At 39.0% G+C, this 18,731-nt stretch overlaps 1 non-coding gene across 50 annotated transcripts in view; it reads right to left on the bottom strand.

The window, feature by feature from the left end:
• The window catches only part of LOC140638065 (uncharacterized), a 62,616-nt gene that overhangs the window by 37,272 nt on the left and 6,613 nt on the right, over positions 1–18,731 (bottom strand). For 9 of the 50 annotated variants that reach the window (XR_012035196.1, XR_012035198.1, XR_012035210.1 and 6 more), the window contains exons 2-5: positions 18,143–18,232; positions 16,076–16,303; positions 11,496–11,589; positions 10,429–10,525 (exon numbers count right to left, since the gene is read on the bottom strand). This is a non-coding gene — a transcript (uncharacterized protein). Of the gene's footprint in view, positions 1–7,696; positions 9,286–10,428; positions 10,526–11,485; positions 11,590–16,075; positions 16,304–18,142; positions 18,233–18,731 lie in introns of those variants that run through there. The other 41 variants (XR_012035191.1, XR_012035190.1, XR_012035189.1 and 38 more) reach the window with 22 other exon arrangements.

The raw sequence follows: 18,731 nt of genomic DNA, 5'->3' as shown, positions 1-18,731 counted from the left end.
AATAATGATTAGAAAACCAAAAAAATCTGAGAGCTAGCACTATTTAATAAAGGAAAGTCCACAATGGGAGTTGAAATAAAAATTCAACTCAGGAAAGATAATATTTGATCTCAGCAGATATTTTCAATTTTATAAAATGAATTAATCAAGTTGATGTCCTTTTTAATGTTCCAGGACTAAATTTTCTGTTTTATTATAATCCTGAGAATATGAGTCTTAGTGCTTACATTAATAGAAAACTACATTTATTTATTTATTAAAGAGTTTATTTATTCATGAGAGAGGCAGAGACATATGCAAAGGGAGAAGCAGGCTTCCCGTGGGGAACCCAATACGGGACTCAATCCCAGGACCCCAGGATCACCCCCTGAGCTAAGGGCAGAAGCTCAACCGCTGAACCATCCAGGCATCCCAAGAAAAAATACGACTAATAAAAAATGTATATATTGCTATGTGATACATATGACAACACTTAAAAAATAAAAAGAAAATTATCAAATAATAAAATTGTACATGAAAAATATATATACATAAAAAAATCTCAAAATATTTGAGGTAAAAATGATGGAAAGATATAATAAGAAAAAGATGTTTACATTTTGAATGTCAGAAACAAATAATTTTTTAAATTTCTATTTTAATAGCACAGGCATTTGCTTGAAAGCCTTATAACTTGTACTTAAACATTCTAATCTTGTTTAATTTTTATCATAAAGCCCCTTGAATTATAACCCAAACTAGTATCTCTATTTTGTTCAGTCTCCCTTCTTAAACTTTGCACTTGAGAAAACAACAAAAAAATAATAACAGAACCCAGTGGTATATACTTATGGGAAAAACTTGAGTTTTTCTTTCTTTTGAAATGTATTTTTCACAAGTTTTACAAAGCTTGTGAAGTGGCTGTCATTTGAACTGTGTTTCTTTATCCTTTGGTATTGGTGCCTGGAGAAAGAGCTTCAAAAAAATGATAAAAAAAATAAAAGATTCTCCCAAAGATTTGATATCTTTAAATACTCCCAGTTCTCTTAAGGCTACAAATTATAGTTCCAATATGCAGTCACTGTCTTCTACTCTCATAAATGTCCTCAGTATTGAGATACTGAATGTAAATGCAAAGTTTCCAATTGTGTTCTTAATTTTTCTTTCATAGTTTGTATGTACTATGCCATCTTTTTGCTGAGTTATGTAGCAGCTACCAACATTTTAGGGTTTATAACTACTTAACAAAGTTATATTTTTTTAATGAAAAGAGACATGTTCCATCATCAATAGTGCTTATAAAGAACTTTAAGTGAGGGAATAATGGTTAATATATTGAAATGTTTTGTTTCTCTTCACCCTCAAATTGATAAATTTATCTTAGCTAATAGATTACTTGAGAAATAAACATTTTAAACATATTACACAAATATTTAAACCACGTCCAGTACCTTTCGCATACAAGTAAGTAAAGACTGGATGCAGAAACCATTGATAATGAAAGCAATGGTATTTAAATGCAGCAACATCACTGAGGGATTGGCATTAGCAGTGATGGTCTAGAGGCAAGGAGGAGTCAAAGGTCTCATGCAAACAGTTGCAAGGATTGCTTTGTTTTAAGATTTATTTGTTTGAGAGAGAGAAAGGGAGAGAGAGCACACGCCTAAATGAGAGGCAGGGAGAAGGACAGAGAATCTGAAGCCGACTCCCCACTGAGCATGGAGCCTGAAGCAGGGCTCATCTCATGACTCTGAGATCAGGGTCTGAGCTGAAACCAAGAGTCAGAGGCCAAACCCTGTGAGCCACCCAGGTGCCCCACAGTGACGGTTTTCTGACTCTGCGTAACAATCCCTTTCTCTTTGGGGTTTGCTGTTGGTGGCGCTTGTAATTTATTTATTAACTTTGATGAACTAATTTAGTGAAGTTTATTTTCCCCACAGTGTAAAACCAATCGTCAAAGAGGAGTCTTGTGTACATACACGCTAATCATGAATATGACAGTGGTTTTAGCACAGCTTTGTCTCTTTCCTTGATCTCCCGGTTATGTCGTCTGTTTCTGTTGGGATCAGATCCAACTGCTAACCTCCACTAATTTCCAGCTGAGCACCCTATTGGTTTTTACATAATTATTGGACTTGAGTTAAAATTAAGTCCCTTTATATGCATATTTTGAGATCAGTTTTTGTTCTGACCACAGGCAGCTTCTTTTTAGCTCTTTCCCTAGTTCTCTTTGGTAAAGTAGGTGGCTTGTGATTAATTTGTTGCTGTCAAGGAAATACAGCTTTATCTTAATGGCTTATCATCAAAATCTCCCCTTTGTTTTTTCTTTCTCTATAGCATCCGGAGGCTCGTACTTTCCCAAACTATATCCCAAATAAAGACAGTTCCCTTGAGGAGAGCTTTGGTGTTCTCTGTTCTTACAGCTTCGCCTCTCTCCCTGAGCAAAACTCTCGGAGGTTCTGTTCTGTAGCTGTGTTACGGGCAGGGGCCCACTTCTTGGGAAATGACTGTTTTGCTTTAAGCAGGGTGTTAAACGTAGGTAGCTAACCCTGGTCTTTTCCACCTGCTTCTGTCAGGACGGAACCTCTACAATATGAGTGAGCTAGTGGGGGCGGGGGTGGGAGGTGGGGGGGAAACAGGCCCAAGTATTTGCCCCTGCCACTTTGTAGTAAGGCCACTCACCCTTCAAATTGGGGTGGGTGGAAGAAAGAGGTCCCTGATTTATTGGTCACACTTGACTGAAGTGTAGCCTCTGCAATTTTACCCTCCTGCAGTTAGCCAAAGGCAGGGAAGGATGAAATACGCTGGCAGCCTGACTCTCCCAGAGATACCACAGCCCTTAACCAGGAGCCATGGGAAGACATGGGCCCCAAACGCTATGAGGCCTAGTAGATTTTTTTAAAAAACAGTTTCTTTATTTTCTGTATGTTCTTAAGATAACTTGCAGAAACTTTAGATTGCGTCTTATTTTATAATATTTAGTTGTTACGGTTATTCTGCTGAGATGAGGGCCGTAGAGCTCCTCATACAGCTGTCCTGGAAGAGAGTTCCCTCCAGAGTAAGTTTTAGCAGAGGACACTAATTACTTGTAGTTCTGAAAAATACCACAAAGTCTAAAAGAAATGCTCAAAATATAGCTCAAATTAGTATGTTTTTGACATGGAATGTTTAGAAGGCATGTTATAAACATACATGATTGCACTTATCGAGAAAAAATGGAACATAATCCCTCAATTCATCATGGAAGCATTTCTATTGTTTCAAATTTATTTCTGAAAAGAACTATTTGCACCAAAATCTTGATCTTTCTTAGTAGGGGTTCTGAAAATATCGATGTTAATGTTTTTAAAAAATCTGTAGGCATTATGACCGTAGTCATATATAAATGGTCATCTATAACATTCTTGTTATTTTCCATATGTTGATTTTTGACCTAGTTTATCAGGTAACTTCTCTAGAACTGTATCACCTTGAAGGAGTTTGACATGCCATCATCAAATATGCCACTTTGATGTATTGATAATTCTGAGTGGAAGGCTCCTGATTAACAGTAGATGCAGGGAGACACTTTCTCTGACCTCCTGCGATCTGCCTGAAAAACAGATCCTCCAAAATGAACTCAATTGTCTTAAATCCCATCCCCAGGAATCTCATCAACATGAGAAGACGGAGTTTTATCTCAGGAGGGGAGACTAGAAGCCCACACAGCACCCAGACAAGCTGTCACAAACTACCACGCCCAAAGCTCCAGATCTCAGAGGAACAGAAATCTTTTGGCCTCAGGAGTGCCCCCTCACTCCCCCCAGGTGGACCTGTCTGCCTAGGAGCTGCCCCCTGTTTATTGTTCAAAGCCTCCCACCCTGCGGGGTTGGGGAGCAGCCTGCAGAGGAGTCTGAACCACAGGCCCCAGCCTGACCCCAGAGCTGCCTGCGCAGCCTCTATCCTGGGAAGCTGCTTTTTTATTTAATGCTGTGGGTGCGTGTGACAGCAGGGGTAGGTGGCTCCCGGACCTCGGCCTCCTTTCCCCTCCCCGCAAAGGGGGGCCCCAAGCCGGCCTGGCCTGGCCCTGCACACGCCCTTGGGACCTGCAGGGCCCTGACCCCGGGGGCCCCGAGACCAGGAGGTGAGACTCCCCCCAAGGAGGCGGCCTCGGGACCAGCACTGAGGCCGGCCTGCCCCCCTCTGGGAGAGGTCGCCCCTAGCCTGAGTAGCAGCCTCTGAGGGTAAAGGCCTGCCTTAGTAAAGGCCCATTCATTTTACCTAAAAGCCATTTACTCTTTCTTAAGTTGCCTCTCTGGCCCCTCCTCTTCCCTTATTAAGATGATGTACAAGCTCCCAAATCTCACCTTTATTTTGGATATTCACAAGTTTTTCCTGGATGCCTTCATGCATGTAATCCTAAAATTTAATGAATTTGTATATGTTTTCTCCTAATTTGCTTTTTGCTTATTTCATAGACCCAGTAATTGAACTGAAGGATACCAGAATACCACATACCCCAATATATGTGATTTTTTTTTTTTTTTTTTTTTTTTTTTGAGTCAGGGAGAGGAGCAGAAGGAGACAGAATCTTAAGCAGAGGCCAGCAGAGCGGAGCCGATGCCACCTCCAACTCAGGACAGAGATCATGACCTGAGCCCCACAACGAGTGTCAGTAGCTTAACCAATTTAGCCACCACCCAGCACCCCTAAAATATGTGATTTTGAGGGAAGGATTATTTGCACTGAAGGTAATTGAGAAGATGTAAGAAAAGCCCTCTGCCATCCCCTTTTCAAAGATGTCCCTCTTCTCATCTTGCCTAGGAAGAACTGAAGTTAACCACCACATGGAGCGCCTGGGTGGCTCAGGGGTTGAGCATCTGCCTTCAGCACACGGCATGGTCCCAGGTTCCTGGGACTGACTCCCACATTGGGCTCCCTGCATGAAGCCTGCTTTTTCCTCTGCCTAGGTCTCTGGCTCTCTCTGTGTCTCTCATTAATAAATAAATAAAACTTAAAAAAAAAGTTAATCATGACTTAAGTTAGAGACTATGAACTTGGAGAAGGTACCAAAGGAATCTACGTAACAGACTTTACTTGACTTTACTAGTACTTGACTTTACTAATTGGCTTCTATCTCATTCCTTGGAGGCCTAAAATGGCTTTCCTGCATCTTGTCATTTCTCCACAAATGTATTATTCTTTGTTGAAGATGCTATATAAGCTGGAATTCTAAGCCACCTCTGAGTTACTCACTTTTCCCTGGGTGTCTCCGACATATACTTGAGGTATACATGCTGATGAACTTCTGTTCATGTTCCTCTTGCTAACCTTTTATTAAAGGAGTCTCAGCCAAAACCTCAGAAGAATAAAGGGAAATTATTTCCCCTTCCCTACAGAAGCTAGGAAGGTAGAGGAAGTCTTTCCTCCCCCTACATTCTCTGGGTATGGAGATTAAAGCTAAGGTTAAACCACAGCTCTTCTTTTTAGATGCACAAGCACCTAACAATCAACTCGGGATTTTCTTAAACACTGAGTATAAGAAAGATGGGAAGAGTAGACCCTATGAAGGAAACCCAAACCCAAACCAAAAGATACACTGGAAGAAGGAAATAGGAAAATCTAGCCCTCCCCTCCCTCAACACACACAAAAGGCATAAACACACACATGCATGCAGGCACATGTGTACAGAGACAAGTATGCATTAAAAGAAGCAAAACTATTTGCAGCGTATAGCATGACGTACCTCCAGAAAACATCATATTGATACAGGAGAGCCTGGTTCTTGTCTCAAGAGTCAAAGAGTGAGCAACATGATAAATTTATTAAGCACAGAAAGCACTCAAAAGTGAGAGGGATCCCTACAGGGTTGCCACTAAGGGCTTTTTATGGTCTGTCTTTTATAGGGAACTGAGCAGGGAACTTGGAGAATTTGTCAATGTCAGGGTGGATTTGTAAGATTCATGTCTCTGGTTACAGCAAACATGGTGGACTTGCCACAACAAGGAGTTCCCTTCTCTCTGGTTAACATCTCCTGCACTATATCCCTCTGTATCCAGAGTTTCTGTGAACCTAGTAGCCATTAAAGGGGGATAGTCCCGAACCTTTTGGAGCTAGGGAGTCAGGTTTATTTTCTGCTTTTACTGTCTTATCTCTGTTTCCTTGGGCTGGGCAGGAGCCTGACTCTGGGGCCTTTCCCTTATCTTTCCCTGCCTAGCCCTGTCTGCCCCTAACTCATTCTTACATCAATATAATAAGTATTAGTCAATTCAAGAAAACATATGATTTTAGATTTTTATTTGCCTGCTCACAAGCAGTAAACATTTCATTTCTTTCTCAGATCCTTTATTCACAACTTCTTAAATACAAAATCTTACTGCAGGAGGAGAGTACCGGTCAATAGCTGGAAATGTAATATGTAAAAACGCCAGTAATATTAGGGTTCTGATTAAGTTAATTGCCTAACTGAAGAATAATAGAAAAATACATTGTAATCATTTCTGGTATTCAAACAATAGCACCAAAAACATTTTGCTGGGAAGCCCGGGTGTCTCAGCAGTTTAGTGCCACTTTCGGCCCAGGGCGTGATCCTGCAGATCCAGGATCGCGTCCCACGTCAGGCTCCCTGCAGGGAGCCTGCTTCTCCCTCTGGCTGGGTCTCTGCCTCTCTCTCTCTCTCTCTCTCTCTCTCTCTCTCTCTGTGTGTCGCTCATGAATAAATAAAACCTTAAAAAAAACCCAAAAAACAAAACAAAAACATTTTGCTAAAGTATTAGTAAATTATCCTAATGTGCTCATTTTCCAGGGCTGCCGTAACAGAGCACTGCAGAGGGGGTAGCACACACAATTTATTGCCTGGGCGCCCTGGAGGACAGATGTCTGAAGTCAAAGTGCCAGCAGTTGGTTACTTCTCAATGCTGTGCGGCAGAATTTTTTCCCTGCCTTTCTCTTAGCTCTGGGGTTTGCTGGCAATCCGTGTCACTCCTTGACATGTAGATACATCGCCCAATCTCTGCCTTCATCGTCACCTGGTGTTCTCCCTGTGTGCTTCTATTTTTGTTTTCAAGCTTTCCTCGTTTTACAAGGACACACATATTCGATTAGGGCTTGCCCTTGTGACATCATCCTAACTTGGTCATCTGCCAAGACCTTATTTCAAAAAAAGGTCACATTCACAGATACTGGCGGGCTGGAACATTCAGTGTCTTTAGAGGGACACAATGTAACTCATAGCGTGTAGGGACTTCAGCATCATTAACAAAGGTGAATTTGTCTGAAGTATAAGAAAATAAAAAGGAAAAGAAACACAAATATACTAGTTGGATTTAGGGGGCTTGTGTGCCCCAATGACTCAAATTTCTTTATAAATATTTGTTACTAATTTATCTGTGATGCAAAAGCTGTATTTTATCAGTTCTAAGATGCACTTTTTTCCACATTTTAAGAGGTCTTAAATCATAATGTACATTAATAACTTGTGAACATGCAGGCACCTGAGCAGCACAGTCGGTTATGCATCTGACTCTTGGTTTGTGCTTAGGTTCTAATCCCCAGGTCCTGAGATGAAGCCCCATGACCGTCTCACACTCGGTGCAGAGTCTGCTTGAGATTCTCAATCCCTCTCCCTCTGTCCGTCCCATTCATTCTCTCTCTAGAATACGTATTCATAAAAAACTTTATTAATATGTATAATTATAATTGAAAACATTTTTCCTTTTTTAGTGACACTAAAAATCTCTTAAAGTAGATAATGTTGCAGATCCATGATACATAACAAAGTGTTTTCTCTCATACCATAAGCTGAACCTTGTCACCATAATGTATAACTGTACTTATTCAGGTCAGATCTGTATTCTTTCCTGCCCTGCTTATTTTGATGAGCTTTAACACTCTTAGGGACGAGACATACTCTTTCAACAGAGAATATGAAATTAGAAATCTCTATGTGTGTGTCACATAATAATCTAATAGAAAACAACCTTCTATCAATCAGGTGTATGGTCATTGATCATAACCAAAACCTCTAAATGCCTTGTTTATACCTGTTCTCTTTTGGTCCTAAATCCCCAATTACCTTTTAAATTCTAACGTTATTAAACTTGATTAAACTTCACAATGTTTAATCCCTTGGTGAACTGGTAGCACCAGAATCATAGCCACAAATCAGCTTTATGTAAATTCTTCCTAAACAAGTTTGCAGATTGATTATTTTGAGGAATTGTATTCATCCCTTGAATTATGTGCACCATGAAAGCTGTATAAAATGCAAAAATATAGTCATTGTTTCTGGCCATGTTTATGTAATTCTGTGCATTACAAACACATTTTTCCCATTTTTTCTTCTCAAAAAAATTTTTTAAAGATTTATTTATTTATTCATGATAGACACAGAGAGCAAAGCAGAGACAGAGGCAGAGGGAGAAGCAGGCTCCCTCCAGGAGAGCTCAATGTGGGACTCGATTCCAGGACTCCGGGATCACGCCCTAAGTCAAAGGCAGAAGCTCAACTACTGAGCCACCCAGGCATCTCTCTCCTCAAAAATATTTAATTTGACTTCTGGTATTTCAAAAGACTGCATTTTCTTTAGATAGGTAACCTGTATCATATTAACCACAAGTTGCCCACCTGCCCTGTTTCAGTTTCAAATAATACTGGAATAATATTGGTGAGTATTGTTTTCACAAGCACAATTGCTTTGAGAGGAAAGCTTACAATTTTCACTATATTCATCAGCATTAACGTTCATTTACAAACACATACATATGCTTATTTTTCCTTGTTCTGGTAGATTAACATCCTAAAAGGACTGATTTGTGAAAAGGTTGGGTCATGTTTTGTCAATACATTTCTCTTGGGAACATTTTGTTCTTAGTTAAGTGAAGAACAATGAGGGCAAGGGCACTCTATTTTTTTTCTTTATCTATGTTTATTTGTGGAGCGTTTCACTATGGTTGACTAATGTTTTGTTGTAGTCTCATTTTTATTTAGGGCTGAAATTTTAATTACTCCTTTGAGTTTTAACCAGTTGTCTTTTGGCAACTCAACACACTTTGTCTCTTTGACACTAACTCATGTCCTGATAGTCTTCTTACTAATTAATCTACTTGCACAGCTTTAAATAATTAACTTACTACTAATGTGTGGTTCTATTTATAAAATATTTTTGGAATGTCTTTTTAAAAAAATTGTATATAGAAATTTTTTAGAAGATTTATTTATTTTAGAGAGAGAGAGAGCACAGAGGGGCAAGAAAGAGAAGTGGACTCTCCATTGAGTGGCCGGTTTGATGTGGCTCGGTCCCAGGATTCAGGAGATCATGACCTGAGCTGAAATAAAGCATCGGAGACTTAACCAGCTGAGTCACTCAAGTGCCCCCAGTTTTGGAGTAGTTTACAGTTTGTCTTTTTATTGTTATTGTGACCATTTACTTTTAAACTTTGCTGAATACCGTTCAAATGTATCATGCTTCATCATCATGATTGAATTAAATATTATTTCATATAGTGCTCTATTGTTATACTTTGTTTATATGCTTTCCCTTTATACTAGTTATTGGTATAGATTAACTCATAACATCTCACATAAGGAAGTACTTTTAGACCACTGTACAAACAATATTATTGTTATCAATAGCAGTCAATTTCAGAAATATTATTATTGCAACCCTTAAGGTAAATAACCTGAGAATTATAGCTTGTAATAAAGACTTTTTGGTTTGCTAGAAGGTGCACAAGTACAAGAAGCTAAGTGTTAGCCTGTGGTCAAAAAGTTGCTAAAGATTATTGATATGACTCATTCTCTAAGAAAAATAGAAGCTGTTTCGTCACTTCAGTGTGAAATGGTACAATAGCTGACATACCATCCTGTTGTTCACCGTGTCCTCCTCAAAAAGAACATATGATTCTTATAAAAGACATAATTAGTTAAGTTGTTCTCCAACCTGGGAGTAAATGAGTCAGTGAAAAGTAAGCTGCATATCTGCTATTAATAACTTTACCAGACATGCAACAGTCAAAAACACTGTGGTTCTGATTCACAGTAGAAGAGACACACACATCCAGACACATACCCAGATCTAAGACCTCTCCTGCAGACAGACAGCCACATAGTTTGCTTATTGAGATACTGCTTTTTGATACCAAGCTGTACCTAGAGGCTTTCCTTGAAATAACCTATAAATAAACTAAAAATGGGTTTAGTCATGCTATAGTCCAAGACATGGAAGTGCATACTGAAGAAGAACATCTGAAACATGATTATATCCTAAGAGGTGATAGGGCTGGGAAGAAAGGCAAACTGACAACATATATCATTTTTCTTCTCCATTTTTGCCATAAGACCCAACTAATAAATTAATAGTCTTCTTATTCTTTTTTTTTTCTCTTCAAGTGCATATTAAACTTGAAGTTACAATTATTCAGAAAAACAGAGTAGCTGGGGATATATCATATATATATATATATACATACATGCTTATGTAATTGTGGGGGTTGAGGATTCAGGATTGGTAAGTCCACAATCTGCTGGGCAAGCTGGAAATTCTTGGCCAAGAGCTTATTTTGCAGTCTTGAGGAAGAAGAAATTATTCTTTAAATTAGGGCTTATTTTTAAAAATTCTAAGTTTAATTCAAACATCTATCAATTCCTTCCAGGGTACCTGGATGGGCTCAGTGGGAGAAGCTTATGACACATCATCTCAGGTTGTGAGTTTGAGGCCCATTTTGAGTATAGAGATTATTTAAATAAGTAAAATTAAAAAAAAAAAAAAAACAAGAATAAAAAATCATCCAAAGGGATATTCAGGACCCAGGGCTGGGTCAGGGTGTTACTAGATTATGAATGTGGTACAGTTAACTTTATTAATGTTGCCAAAATTTCCATCATTTGTAGTTTTCTCACATATTCCTTCTCTTTCGCTTTCATATCTCTCATTTGCCATGAGCCGAAATGGTCAGGAAGGGTCACAGATCTGACCAAGGATTTAAGAATTCTAATAGCTGAAGATTTTCCCACCCTGATCACTTCTTCAGTGAGGAAAATCAGTTCTAGTTCTTCCCCAGGAAAAGCCCTATTTTGTTCAAAGGCCTTTCAACTGATTAGATGAGGCCCACTAGGTTTATCAAATATAAATCTACTTAAAGCTAACTGATTGTAGATGTCATTCACATCCACAGAATACCTTCTCAACAACTAGATTGATGTTTAATTGAATAACCTCATACTACAAGTTAGCCAAGTTTGTGCATGAAACTATCCACTACAGTTCACCTCTTGTCGACTTTGCACTCATACACATTTTTTAAAAAGATTTTATTTATTGATTCATGAGAGACACACACAGGCAGAGGGAGAATCAGGCTCCATGCAGGAAGCCCGATGTGGGACTCGATCCTGGGACTCCAGGACCACATCCCAGGCTAAAGGCAGGCACTAAACTGCTGAGCCACCCAGGGATTCCTCATACACATATTCTTAAAAGATACTTAAAGTCCAAATAAAAACAATACTAGTCATATTTCCTCCTACCATGACATACCAATCCTGTATACAACCAGAACTTGTTGATTCTTTCTTCAGAAAAGGATACAATCATTGGATGATGTTTGCTCTTCTCCTTGATAATTCTGTAACTTAAATAGTATTATATGAAGTTAAGTATTATTAATACAGTTTATTTTTTTATTAAAGATTTTATTTATTTATTTGAGAGAGAGAGAGAGAACACAAGTGGGTGGACAGAGGGAGAGGGAAAAGCAGACTCCTCACTGAGCAGAGAGCCCAATGTGGGACTTGATCTCAGAGATCATGACCTGAGATCATGCATGACCTGAGCCAAAGGCAGACACTTAACTAACTGAGCCACGCAGAATTAAAATTACAGATAACAGAATTTTCTCCATTGCTCATCACATTATAGCTGGTATTTATTTATTTATTTATTTATTTATATATTTAATTTTTATTTATTTATGATAGTCACACAGAGAGAGAGAGAGAGAGGCAGAGACATAGGCAGAGGGAGAAGCAGGCTCCATGCACCGGGAGCCCGACGTGGGATTCGATCCCGGGTCTCCAGGATCGCGCCCTGGGCCAAAGGCAGGCGCTAAACCGCTGCACCACCCAGGGATCCCTATAGCTGGTATTTATAACTATCTAACTATCTTCTTCCATCACCCATTCCATAATCTTTTTTTTTTTTTTTAGTGTCCATATTCATTTTGTCCTCAACAGGCCCCTTAGCTGGTCATGGCTCTTTGCCTAGTATAGGGACTTAAAACTTCATTACTGAAGAGTGTGGGCCATTAGTTGCCCTGCCTAGATTAGATTGCCATAATTTTCCATTGCCTTTCATTAGAAGACATGGTAGTACTAAGAGATGCCCTAAGTGATCTCCTATATATGGACTTACTCTTCCTTACATCAATTGGGTAGTGGCAACTCAATTTCCTCTTGATACTCAAGGTGGATCACTAGAGACAATACTGTAACTCTCTTCTAATCCTGATTCAGAGGTATGAGAAACTCCAAGTGGCCAGGTGGCTGTCTTAATCACTAATTCAGTGGAATCATTGTGTATCTCTTGGGGGAAGCATTTCTCCTTTTGGAACTAAGACCTCTAGACAGCAGAATGAAAGGTGCTAAATTTTTGCTAGTGGATCACAAAGAATAATAGCGGGCAATACCACTCCCACTTCCACCTCTTGAGTACTGGATCACAAAATGCTGGCTATGGGACAAAGGGTACCATATATAGGATACATATTTAGAGCTTATACAGGTAGAGGATATTGCCAAAGTCTTTCAGTTGCCACATTGTTGATGGGTGTACCGATTTTAATTTCTTAGTTTTGGCAAGTCTCCCATGCCATCATATGATGTTAACAATAGGAAGGGCCAAGTTGAAACATAAAACTAACCATCCTAAAGTATAAATTATCACCTTGGAGTATGAGGTAAGTGAACAAAGGAGACCTTTTACCCCTCATACCAGTCTCAAAATCATTCTGAAACAGAATTGTGATATTATCTAGACTCAAGTGTAGGATGTGTGGGGGAAATCCCCATTCTATTCATTAACTGTTGTGAGAACTTCAGGAAATTACTTAGTCATTCTAGCCATCAATTATCTCACCCATAAAATGGAAGTCATAATAGGTCCTACGTCATAATTTTGCTACATCGAAGAGAATTTAGAACATTGCCTAGAATAGAATAAGCACACAATAACCAACATCAATATTATATCATGGCATTAACACTGTAGGTTTCAGAAATGAAAACATAGAAAAAAACTCATGATACAGTAGAATCCAGATATACTTAGGAGTGAGGCATACCTCATATTTTTGCTTCTTTGCAACAGCATGATTTTGATGACATTGGGCAACTACTTACCCTTTTAAAAGTCCACTTCGTTGTGTCTATAAAGCAAGGCTAACAATATTGATCTTAAAGGACAATTACACATATAAAAACAAACATATTTACATCAATGGGAATATAAATATTATTAAAATATACAATATAAATAATATTACAATATAGGATTATAGGACAAATTTGATTTAACTTACTGAAAGTAGATTCTATATCCTGTGGCATCCTTCCTTGGAAAAATTTTTATCTTAAATATATAGTCAAATCGCTAACAGTATAACTTGGTTGTTATATGCTAGTATTATTTTAAAATTTAGCTTGTCCATGAACGAAATTTTTTAAGTGAAAAAATGTCTATACACATATATGTATAAATGTATCACTGTACATTTTAGAATTGTACTCACATTATAATCAGTTAACCTTGTTAAGGAGATCCATTTTTTCTCATAAATAAGAGCTAGACATTTTTACTTTAGCTCATGGGAACATATTTAACTAGAGAAATTACTTTGAGAATATTTCTATACAATGCATATAAAGAGCTTCTTATTGAAAAAAATTAATATGGTATAAATGGGTTTATTCCTAAGTGCATACGGTGATAAAGGACAAATTTACATTAATTTTTGGAGATAGGTAAAAGGCATGTATCATTTACTTTCCACATAGTTCATTAGATGGAAATACAAATATTAATTTAAAACAGTAATACCTTTCTACGTATTACCTGAATATGCCCAAAAGAGCAATGAGATTCTTTGACCTCTTTTTTAAAAGTGTAAGTCATATTGTTACCAGGTGTGCAGCAGTGCCATCCAACTACACATATATGTTAATCTCAAACATCCAATGAATATTTATCACTGAAAATAGGCTAAGTTAAAACAGTTATGTTTTGATCATTGGTTAGACTTTTTCTTCTTATTTTTTTTAAATCAGTAGGTTTAGGAACCTGGAGAATAATGAGTCACTGGCCATGTGAGAAGATGAATCCTTTTTCTTTTTTTCTTCATCTTCTTTTTTAATGTAGAAAAATGATAGAACCATTTGACTCTCACCGTCAAATGTTGTCAGATCAGTTACTTCTTGCTTGTGACCCACTCCTATGACAAAAATACTTAATGCTTTCATCTTCTCATTATATATATATGAGATATATATTTTTTCATTTCATTTAATTTTTATTATATATATATATTTCCCATATATATATATATATATTTAAGATCATGAAAGGTGTTACTCTGCATAGCTAAATTTCAAGCATTTTCCAAACCCAATTATGTGATTTTATTATCATCAAATATCAAAATGTCCTCTAAGAGCATAAGGAGAAAAACTTCATTAATCATATATAATTCCCTCACTATTTGTTCACAACCTCCTCAGGAGCTTCCCAGGTATCATCTGAAAACTGCTCCTGTGTGCAGAGGACAGAGAAAAGGAAGAATGAGGGAGGACACCTCAGATCCGTAGGTGGCAGTAATGATGAACAAGAGAATTTACAGGACTTGTCTTGGATGTCTGTCTGCAAGACACATAGATTTCCACACTTACTTGTCAAATCCTAAAAGCTTATATAGAGGCCTTAAACTGGGTTCAGTTATGTATACAGTCCAGAGGGTCTCAATACCACATTTCCATGTGTCTTTGGGCACCCTCAAGGAGTAGAGAAGGGAAACAGAACACATATTCCAAGGACAGGGGAGAGGGTGAGGAGCCTCTTATTTCCTGGGTTCAGCTCACAGGTCATCTGGCAGTCATAAGCTTGGATGACTTCTTCCAACACTCTGCCCATTGTGACCAGCTCTTATAATCTCACACAGTTTCCTTTCCTTCTGCAATGTGCCCTGAGCAGTCAGCAATGGTTTTCACTAGCATGGAGGGGTCTACTTTGGCCGCTACTTGGCGAGAGGCAGATAGCCCAGCAACAAATAGACACATGCAAGAGGAAACACAGATTAGACAGTAATTAGCCAGGGGAGTGCCTGAGTGGCACAATTCATTAGCATCTGACTCTTGGTTTCAGCTCGGGTCATGATCTCAGGGTCATGAGATTGAGCCCTTGCTTAAAATTCTCTCTCTCCCTCTCCCTCTGTTCCTCCGCTCTGCCCTTTCCTGCTTTCTGGGGTGCCTGGGTAGCTCAGTTGGTTAAGTTGCTGCCTTCAGCTCAACTCTTAGGGTCCTGGTATCGAGCCCCACATCAGGCTCCATGCTCAGCAGGGTGTCTCCTTCTGTCTTTCTGCTTCTGCCACTCCCTCTGCTTGTGCTCTCTCGCTTGCACTCTCTCTCAAATAAATCAATAAAATCTCAAAAAAAGAAAATCCACCCAATATTAGCCAGATTAGTGACAAGTTTTCCCACAAAAATGGAAAACTATTGGAACTGTTCATTTACTACATCCCCTAGACTGGAAGTCAGATCACTCAGGACATTCACTTATGTCCACACGTGATGTAATAATAATGACATATTAACAGACTCATGTATGAACACACACATCCTGCCTCATAAGGATTGATTTCTTTCTGATTGGATGGGGCACAGGTGCCTCCTTGAGAAGCAGTAATAATGTCCAAGGCTGTTCTATTTTAGAGGACAGCTTTTCTAATTAAAGACTTTTCAGTGTTCAGCAAGGATAGGCTCTGTTGGCTGTCATTCAAAGCTTGTAGGGTGAATTTAATAAGACCCGCCAGGTCAATGGAGGGAACAGAAAGAGCAGCCAAATGATTATACCTGTGGGAATAGAACATGTCCACCTGGCCTTGAGTAGAGAGAGGTTGGCAGCCTTAAGAACTTGATCTAGTTGTGCATACCATACATGTTGGCCAGGGAAGGCAACACTGGAAGGTGTGAGGAGATGGGACAAGATATGCCGGTCCAAGATATGCCAACCTCCACCTTCTCCCCTCTTTAGATGGTCCACACTCCATTGTCAGCATAGTGCATTTTAACAGGTCAAACCTGCAACAGAATAATAGAATCCCAGTGAAAATTGGGTAGTTCTTCCTCAAGGAGGGGTGCGAAGTAATTCACCCATCCCAGTGAAACATCCCATTGCAAATTCCAGTAGATAATGCCTTTCTCAGGCATTTGGGGGCTTGGTGTTCTCAGCAGCATAGTATATCGATCCTTGATGAGAGTCTAAGCAACACAGTTTCCTGCAACCTCCATACCTTTATCGTGTTGGGTGCCTCGGTAGGGATCCCCATTTTGGTATATCAGGCAATGAGCTGATATTCAGCTAAGAATTTAATTTATTAAAGCCTAGAGCAGTACTTTAGTTCGCATGACTAAGACAATTTTATCTATTAATAATTTAATATTTTCCTTTTTACCAATCTTGGTACTTGTAGATATTAGGGAAGATGAACCCTCCATTTAAATGTCACATTCTTTTGTCTAGTCTTATGTAACATGACATTTGAAATGTGACCCTCAATCACTACCCATTTAACAAAGGTATCCATCCATATTTAGAACGCTTACTCTGAGTGAAAAGGGCCCATATAACCAATTTGCCAGTCGCTTCCTGGTTGGGAACTCCATTGAATGTCCCCAAACTCCTTTGGCATTTGCCTTGGGTATTGTTTAGAAAGCACGTGACATGCTATTACTATATTAACCACATTGCTTTTTTCAAGGGTAATCTAACATCCTTGGCAATATACCATCCCATCAGGGTACTGTGGTGGCTGCTCTTTTGTGTGTATCTGCTGTATCCTTGAAGGGGCAGTTGCTAGGGCTGGGCTGGAACAGCAGCTTCCTGATTGTCAGGGGGTGTCAATGCCTTATGAGGCAGGATGTGGGACACAGTGAGGATTGCCTCAGGCTCTTACAGGTGAACTCAAAGGTCTTTTCACTCAACCTGACCCTGCAAGGGCCCGCTCATGAATCATCTATCCCTCAGCTTCCAGTTTACAAGCTGTAGAGTTAATCCCTTTAGAGCAGCCCATCTATCAGCGTAAAGGCCAGAGATCATAAGTGATCCCTAGCCAAACCTCTCTGTGTTCATCCCATTGGCTGCTGTTTCATTCTTTCTTGAGAGGGTCCACCTAGAAGAACACTGTGCATTGGCAGGAACTGTTGTTCAATGACAGCATATCACATTTCTTCTCCCTTCCAGGACTGATACTAAAATACTAGAATCACACTCCCCTTCTGTTGTCTCTGCCTCAGTACCTGACCCATGCCTTCCACAGTCATAGACACAATTCATTCAAATGGTAGCCCTGCTTGGGGGATGTCTGGAGCTTGAATCTGTTTCTCCAGCATTTTTGGCTTCTCAAAGATGGCCAGCTATTCTTATCCCCAGTCCCACATGTGCCCTTTCTTCACCAGGTTACATTAGGGTAGAGGCACCATGCCAGGTGGGGAATAAAAATCCTCTAAGACCCCAGAATCTCTACAAAGGCTGGCATCTCCTTTGCACTTTAGAGGTGCAAAGAGCTTGCATTTATCAAACAGAGCTTCTGGGAAAACATGTGTCTTGCCTGACAGAATGACTCCTAAAATCCTATGGCAGTGCCTTGGGCCTTAAATTTCCTGTGGGTTCCCTGCCCATCTTTTTTCTCACAAGTGATCCAGCCAAGTCCTGCAGCATATGCAAGTCTTCACATGTTAACATTATATCATCAATGTAATGGATGCATTTCCTATGAGGAAGAACAGGGACAGGTCTCGGGCTACTAGCCCATGACCTATTGTGAGACTCTGCAGGTAGTCTTGGGGAATCACTTGAACGGTTCATTATTGTCCCTCCCACAAGATGGCAGATTGATCTTAGTTATTAGAAACGTGTACTTGTCAAAGTCTTTTCCATCATGCTCCTTGAAGGTGAACCGCTTTTGCAGAAATACTTTTAGTCAAACATCAGAGTAGAATAGTAACTATCTGCAAATGACAAAATAGTAAAAAATGGCCATCATTAAAGATATGATGAAAATTTATTGTAATGCAATTGACAAGGGAATTTGACTCTTTCTGCAACACATATTTTTAAATTATAACTGGTAACATTATACCACAACATATCAGATTTTTAGGAATTTTACAAAGATGAAATGAGCTGGAATGAGTCTAGCTCCCGGACCAACTGGTGGTCATATTTTCTCAATGATCTACGTACCCCACACTCACTAAAAAACAAAAGGATTGATAATAACAGCCTCTAACCATACAAGAATGTTTTGGAATGTGTTTGGTATATAGTTAGACATTGTGGTAGAGTGCTAATGATAGAGGAACAAATGATAATAGAACAAAGAGCTGTTACTTTTGGTAATGTTCTTGAAAGGACTTATAATAATTTACTAATATAGATAGAAACACACGTATCCAGAAAGCATACAAAATTATTGATCATGTGAAACTAATACAACAGTGTCTTAGT

Source organism: Canis lupus, chromosome 8 (genome assembly GCF_048164855.1).
Source record: "Canis lupus baileyi chromosome 8, mCanLup2.hap1, whole genome shotgun sequence".
NCBI lineage: Eukaryota > Metazoa > Chordata > Mammalia > Carnivora > Canidae > Canis > Canis lupus.
The sequence above is the reverse complement of the archived record's forward strand: the minus strand, read 5'-3'. Positions and strand labels throughout refer to the sequence as shown.